This window comes from Chinchilla lanigera, unplaced genomic scaffold (genome assembly GCF_000276665.1).
Source record: "Chinchilla lanigera isolate Chin_1 unplaced genomic scaffold, ChiLan1.0 scaffold00110, whole genome shotgun sequence".
Taxonomy (NCBI): domain Eukaryota; kingdom Metazoa; phylum Chordata; class Mammalia; order Rodentia; family Chinchillidae; genus Chinchilla; species Chinchilla lanigera.
In genome coordinates, this window is record NW_004955511.1 from 2,658,642 (window position 1) to 2,666,166 (window position 7,525).

General features: G+C 50.6%; 1 protein-coding gene across 6 annotated transcripts in view; it reads left to right on the top strand.

Moving 5' to 3' along the window:
- The first annotated feature begins 237 nt into the window (after positions 1–237).
- Ctnnd1 (catenin (cadherin-associated protein), delta 1) overlaps positions 238–7,525 on the top strand; it is a 47,114-nt gene continuing 39,826 nt past the window's right edge. For 5 of the 6 annotated variants that reach the window (XM_013506443.1, XM_005408012.2, XM_013506448.1 and 2 more), the window contains exon 1: positions 239–519. The gene's annotated coding sequence lies outside the window, so the exon portion shown is untranslated. Of the gene's footprint in view, positions 520–7,525 lie in introns of all 6 variants that reach the window. The other variant, XM_013506447.1, reaches the window with a different exon arrangement.

The following is a 7,525-nucleotide window of genomic DNA, read 5'->3' on the forward strand; positions in this document are numbered from 1 at the left end:
CCCCTGCCCCGCGGGCCGCGCCAGCGGACGGCGCCGTCCCGGGGCGGCGGGCCCTCGCCGAAGTGCAAATCTATATATAAAACTTGCCCGGCCGCGCCCCGCCTCGCTCTTTTTTCGATTTCCTACAATAAAGTTGCCCATTGGACGCGGCGAGCCCCCCGATTCATGCCCCGCTCCTATTGGGAGCCGGCCGGGTGACGTCACCGAGCGGGCGAGGGGGCAGGGCTGCCGGAGCAGTTTGTCACCACCCAGGCGCCCTCGCCTCGGCTGGGTGCAACTTCCATTTTAGGTGTTGCGGCCGAGGGCGGCGAGGCAGCGGGCGCCGGCGGAGCGGGCAGACCGAGGGCGCGGGGAGACCACTGCCGCGGCGCGCGACCCCGGCTCGGCGGCCGCGCCTGGCTGCCCTCCCGGGACTGGCTTTCGGAGTCCGCGTCGAGGTGTTCGCCTGCTTTATTTTGATTCCTTGCTGGGCGCCCAGGCCGGCGACGGCGGCGAAGTGGAGTGGATTTTTGTGTGACGGTAACCGGAGGGGACTTGGAACCGGGAGCGAGTCTGTTTGCTGATGGGTGACTTTCGAGCCATTGTTTTTTTTCCTTTCTACTTTCGATACTCCGGGGGGAATTTTGGCGTTTTATTATTGTACAGGAGAGGTAAAATATTGAAAGAACTTCTCTGTCTAGTACAAGGAGCGGCGCGGAACCGGCAGGGTAGGAGAAGTTGAGTAAACGTACGTGTTGGCGTGCTCTTTGATTTCACGTATTTTTTCTGGATTAAGCTAGCACTTTTGTTTGCACAGCCCAAATCAGAAGTTGGTTTTTCTGGCATGTTGCGTGTGGGCTGGGAAAGGAATTTGTCCGGGTCAGTAGCTCGTTGTACAGATGGCTCCGCAGATGTTCGAGAACTTGTTTTCCTCTTAGCTGGCTTTGTGGAGGTGCGGAGTCCGGCGCGCGGCGCGGCCTCCCCTCCGGGGGTCTGCCCGGCGGAGGCGGCTCGCGCCTCTCAGGTGCGGCGGCGGGGCCGTGCCCGCGCGGCTCAGGGGGAGCGCCGGCCCTGTGCCGCCGAGCGCCGCGTCCGCGCGGGGCCCCTTGCTGCCAGGCGTGTGCACCGTCCCGGGTCGGGCGACGTGCGCTCGCGGACGCGGATTCTGATCGCGCTTGCTTTCTCGCCTGGGGAAGGCGGCGGCACGCTTCAAGGTGTTTCCAGCCCGGGGTCTGAAAGGGCCGAGGGTCGGACGTCAGGCTGGGGGAAGACACACGAACTTCGTGTTTAAAATGCACTTGAGAAGGCACGAGGGGAATTCTTATTTTTAAACCAGCTGGAAAGTTGTTTATTTGGAGGTGCGTTTTTTGTTTGGTTCATGTACCACGAATCATAAATCTGTTAGAGCCGAAGGCGCTGCTGTCGTATCTCACATTTAACCCTGAGTTGTTTGATTTTTGGTTCTGTAAATACACTTTTGCAGAAGTACTGATTCTAGATAATTATATAGCCAACTCATCAGTCGGTGAAAACTAGGGTGTTCTCTTCCTTCTTTGAAAACGCGAATCCATCTGAAAATTACAGCTGGAAGAGACACTGCCCTGGCTGTGACTAGCGAGCCCTCTGTGTGCGCTGCTCGCTGGCTGTGAAGCGGTGTGTATCTTTAGTGATCTTCTGATTTCTGCCCCCCGCCCCTGTCCGACCGGGTCTGTTTCAGCTAGAACACTTCCTTGAGTTTCTCTGGTTAGCTTGAGAGCATTTCTTGAGAGATGATTTCATCCCTGTGAGGTTGTGGCTTCAGGAAGAAGCAGAACTTTGTTTCTTCTTTCGGTGTAACCCAGGCTAGAGCTACAGGCACATTTCGACGTCTGGATCCCGTAATTACAACAAGTCAGTTAAAAGGAAAGCAAGGAGACAGTGTGCTGGGTGCAGTTTTCATTTTTCTCGCATTTCCCTGTGCACGTTCTCTGCCCTGCCCTCGGCCGGGGAGTGTCCCGGTGGGGCTGGAGGGCTGGTCCTGCTGCCGCGGAGTCGCTTCCCACTGCACCTTTAGGGGGAGGGACCGGAGTGTGAAGGAGGAGTACAAAGGCGGTTTGAAAATAGGTTCTGGATGGCTGAGAGGTGGTGATTCGGTCCGGCGGTCGACTCGGGCTTTGTGTAGCTGCCTGGAGCGTCGGAGTTAGCACCAGCTCCGGGACTGAGGCATTGTTTTGACTGGATGTAGAATAGAGCCTTGGGGTGGTAAGATGGGAGATTGGTCTTTTACCCCACCTCCGTCGGTTCTTCCCGAGATTGATGGGAAGGGCTGCCAAGTAAATCTTTTATTTTGTGATGTTTAAATTTTGCTCCTCATTTTGATGTGGGGGTAAAAAATGCTGAAAAGAAAGGTGCGAGTTGTGCAGTTCCCCCTCGCCTGCCTCCTCAGTAATACTGTGGGTTTCTTTGTTACGTGGGTAAGGTAGCGGTCTCTTCAGGTGGCGTCTTCGGGCGGTAGGGTTCCAGCTCCTTTCTGAGGGTTCCACTGTGGGCAGGCAGGAGGGGCGGGAACGGGTTCCTTCAGCTGCCATGAAATCAAGACTGCTGGGGAATTTAAAAACGAAAGCTCTGAGTAATTAATTATCATCTAGTCTGGGTTTATGAAGTAGCTGCTCTCTAGGGATGGTGAGACAGGACGGATGCAAATGAAGTAAGCTTGGATCACTGTCCGTTGCAGTGACAAAATAGTCAGCTCTGTGTAAGTCACTGCTTTGTGTTTTGGACCTGGGGTCTTCCCTTAGTAACCACCTGGCCCTCCTGCCCTTGGCCTCCCCCTCGCGGGTTCTTACTGTGTGCTAAGCATTTTGCATAAACTGTTTAATTCCTGAAAACAACCGTTTTTGAAAGGAATTTGAGACTAAGAGAAGCTGAGGTTTGCTGAAAATCTTACTGTGAATGCTGGAGGCCAGGCTGGCCCCTGGTGACTAACTTCAGAGTCCCGCGGACTTACCTAGGAAATGCACAGACCTTGTTCAGAAGAAATGGAAGTAAGGCTAGAACTAAAATGGACCCTTGCTAGATGTGTTGTATCTCAGGCAGGGTCATAGTCAGATTTCCAGCCGATCCGTTTTCCTTAGTGCCTGTGGGGAGCTGGGTATGCTCAGATGGATGTTATTTTAATCTTTTGAGGGGGATCTTCCCCTGTGGCGCCCCTTTCCCCACTGAACCCAGGGTCTTTGCACAGAGCTACATTCTTAGCCTTTTTTTTTTCTTTTTAAATTTGACTGACTTGCTAAGTACTAAATGGCCCAGGCAGGGCTCAAACTTAGACCTCCTCTTGCCTCAGCCTCCCAGAGTGCTGGGATCACAGGCGTTTGCCACCACACCTGGCTTTTTAATCACACTTCTTTTTTCTTGAGGTGCTGGGGATAGGACCCAGGGCCCGGTGCATGCTGGACGAGTAAGTGCTCTGCCACTGAGCTGTGTGCCCCATCCCTGCTACCCTAATTTCTTCAACTTCCCAGAACTGTTTCACATGTCGTTTGCTTAGCAGCGAAATTTCTTTTTCCAGGGAACTTTCAGGTATTTGCTTTGGAATTGTGTTACCCCTCACTGGAAGAGGCTGGTGGGTGGTAGTTCAAACAGTATAGTGTCAAAAAAAAAAAAAAAAAGTGTCACACTGTGTTGGAATTGTCTGTTTTATTTTTGTCTTCTTTCCCTCCTGACCGAATTGCCTGGGTTGTGGGTACTATCTTGTATCTGTGTCCTTGTAGCGATTAGGTTACCTGAGGCAGTGGACCTGGATCTGTCAGAGACTGGTGCTGCCAGCTTGAAAGGAAGTGGAGATAGAAAGCAACACTACGTAAATTAGTACAATTTCCGTGTAATGTAAAGCTTTTGTGGTCGGCTGTGGCTTCTCCCTATTGTGATTCTCCTTCTTTCCATTCTTAAGCAGAGTTACTAGAACCAGTAGATTAAATTTTAACTTTTCTTCAGTCCTCTTTTCTTTCTTTTTTTTTTTGTCTTTTTGAGATAGGGTCTCTCTGCAGTTCAGGCTGGCCTTGAGCTCACTGTAGCCCAGGCTGGTCTTGAACTCGCAACAATCCTCCTGCCTCAGCCTCCCAAGTGCTGGGATTACAGGCGTGTGCCACCATGCCCAGCCCCTCTTTCCTGTCTTGGCAAGCAGTCCACGGAGAAAGAGTAAGGGTCCTAGACAGTTCCTGTCCTAATGGGCAGCTGCCGGCTGAAAACCTTCGTCTTTAGCCCCTGAAAACCTTCGCCTCTTCATTCCCTAGGGCCAGCACAGGGGGCAGCGGCAAGGGAGGTCTGCTTTCTGTCCTGATTGGAATGAATGGTTTTTGTTAATAAAAGTATAAAGAGCTTGCCTGTAACCCCAGCACTTGGGAGGCTGAGGCGGGAGGATTGTCCTGAGTTTAAGGTCAGCCTGGGCTACATAGAGAGACCCTGTCTCAAAAACGAAACAAAAAACAGAACCAAACACCAAACAAAAACATAAAGAGCTTGAAGTGAGAGTGTTGGACATCAGTAACATCGGTGCTTTAAAGAAAGTATATTATTGAGCTGGGCTATGCTGCATGCCTGTAATCCCAGCGCTTGGGAGGCTGAGGCAGGAGGACTGTTGTGAGTTTGAGAGCCACCTAAACTACAAAGTGAGCTCAAGAGCAGCCTGAACTGCCCAGCAAGACCTGTCTCAAAAAAGACAAAAAAAAAAAGGAAGAAAGGAAGTATATTATTATCATTGCTGTTTTTTCTCCTGTGGTGCTGGGGATTGAACCCAAGGCCTTGTGCCTGCTGGGCACTGCTACTTAGCGCATCCCCAGCCCCCTGATACCGTCATATATATAGTTTTTTCATTATATTTTTAAAATCACTGCTTCAGCCATGGAACTTTAGGAGATTTTCTTCACGCAGTGTATTGGGAAGTTTATGAGTTTCAGAACCAAAATTAGTTTTTGTGGGTAATTTAGAATTGTAGTACTAGCAGGACCCTTGCTTAAAGGAATGGACTATGGGTAACTGGGACTGTGTAGTAACTGAGAACTGAGAATTCTTGCTGGCCCTTGCTCAGAGGAGGCTGAGTGTCCCACCGCACAGACGGACGCCTTGCCTCAGGCGCACTGCCCGGAGGGTTCCCTGGAGGGGCGGAGTGGCGCCTGACCCAGAGGTTTGCAGGAGGCCAGAGGAGAACTAGGGTGTGATTGATTTGCACTTAGCTGTGATAATACAGTTTTTGAGTTAATTTCCCTCTCTAATTCACTTGGAATTGCATGTTGTTGATTATTAGATATTAATAGCACTGATAACACAGCCTGTGTTTACCATTCTGGTTTAGGGGTAGTGCACCCCAGTGTTAGGGGCCCTTCGTCTCAATGAACCCTTCAGTCTTTTTTTTTTTTGTCTTTTTGAGACAGGGTCTCTCTGTGATTTAGGCTGGCCTTGAGCTCACTTTGTAGCCCAAGTTGTAGCCCAGGCTGGTTGCAGAACTTGCCATGATCCTCTTGCCTCAGCCTCCCCAGTGCTGGGATTACAGGTGAGCAACAGGACGCCTGGCCTCTGAAGAGCTATTTTGGCATCATGATCTTGAACTCCTCCTGGTCTTAAGTGATCTCCTGCCTCTGTCTCTCAAGGAGCTGAGACCATAGGTGCGTGCCCCTATGCCTGGTTCTGAGTTTTCTTAGAGCATTGTGTGTTGGTTGCTGTGGGTAATTTGGTCATGATTTTCACAAAATACGTCTCACTATGTGATGCTAAAAGTGATGATTAAGTTTTGATTTCAAGTTTGCAGCAGAGTTGCGAGGGTAGCACAGTAACTTAACTCCTGCCCACCCTGTACACTTTAGACGCCAGTTTTATTTAGCTTTTAGTGTTGGATCATCACCTTCTTCCGGTCACTGTGCTGACCCCAAAGCAGTCTCTACCTGGAGAGCTGTGCCGGAGTGGTGAGGTGGGCAGTGCGGCTGCGGGCCTGGAGCTGGAGCCGCCCGTCTCTGAGCCTGCCCTGTGCACACTGCCGAATCCTTCTGAAGTGGTGATAGTAACACTGACGGAGTTGTGACAGCGAATTGGTTTGGTACAAAAAATTCAGGGGACAGTGAGAAGCTCATAGGAGAACAGTAAATGAACTCAGTCTGTGGGCTGCATGTCTTTCTTGTCGTTGCTTTTGAGATAGGGTGTGCTGTGTGGGCTGGTATCAAAACTTACAGTTCTGCCTCAGCCTCCCAAGGGCTGAGATTACAGGAGTGTGCTGCTACACCTAGCTTTAAATAGCTTTTAAATTCTCTTAAAACCCAAGATTTAGCTGGGCATGGTGGCACACATGCCTGTAATCCCAGCACTTGGAAGGCTGAGGCAGGAGGATTGTTATAAATTAGAGACCTGCCTGGGCTACAAAGTGAGCTCAAGGCCAGCCTGAACAGGCAAAGCGAGACCCTGTCTCAGAGAGACCAAAAAACAACAAACAAACAAAAACCCCCAGATTGCACTGGGCACAGTGCGCCTCGCCTGTAATCCCAGGTCCTGGGAGGCTGAGGCAAGGAGGATGGCAGGTTCTAGGCCAGCTGGGGGAACTCTGAAACGCTGCCTCAGAGCTGGTGGGAGGCAGCTCAGTGTGCGGCTCTGGGTTCAGGGTTCAGTGCCCAGCGCTGCTGAAAGAAAACAGCAGCAGCAACAAAAACTGAGACTTCAGAGAAAAAAGTAACAATCAATCCAAAAAAAGGAAAGGGAAAAAAAGTGAGATTTACTGCCTCCCCCAGAGAAGCCCCACAAAGCCTGCCGTTTCAGGCTGGGGCTGCAGAGTGCCCACCTAGCATGTGCAAGGCCCTGGGTTCAGTCCGCAGCACCAGAAACAACGGGAAGCCACCCAGACCTTAGGTTCACTGCTTGATGTAGCCTCTTAAAGTCTGGAGTAATCGGACTACCCATATAGGTAGGCCAACTTTTTGTTTTGATGGGAAAAAACGTATTTTTAGTAGTAGGCAAATTTGGGGAGTTACGTAGATGGAGTTGTCCAAAGCCGTGGTAATATGAGAATGGGTAACTTGTTCTTTTTTTTGAGATTGGGTCTCACTGTGTAGGCTGACTGGCTTGGAATTGTAGTTCATTGTGCCTCAGCCTCCTGAGGTCCAGGGTTATAGGCGTGCACCACCACACCCAGTTTGAGAATGGGTAACTTTTATTAAAGTAAAGAATGAATGAGGGGAAACAGAAGTAGTTGGCAAAGCCTGAACGGTTTACAGTTTTTTTTGTGTGCTATAGGGGATTGAACCCAGGTCCTTCATACTCAGCTACATTCACAACCGATTGATTGATTGATTGACTGACTGATTGAGACTGGGTCTTACTGCATAGTTTAGGCTGGGTTTTTGAAATCACTATGTAGCACAGGCAGACCTCAAACACAGCAGTCTTCCTGCCTCAGCCACCCTGCTTGGCTATTTTTTTTTTTTTTTTCTCTTTGGAGCTAGATCTCATTAAGTTGCTCAGCCAGGACTTGAATTTGTGACTCTCTTGCTTCAGCCTCCCGGAGTGCTGAGATTCCTGGCGTGTGCCA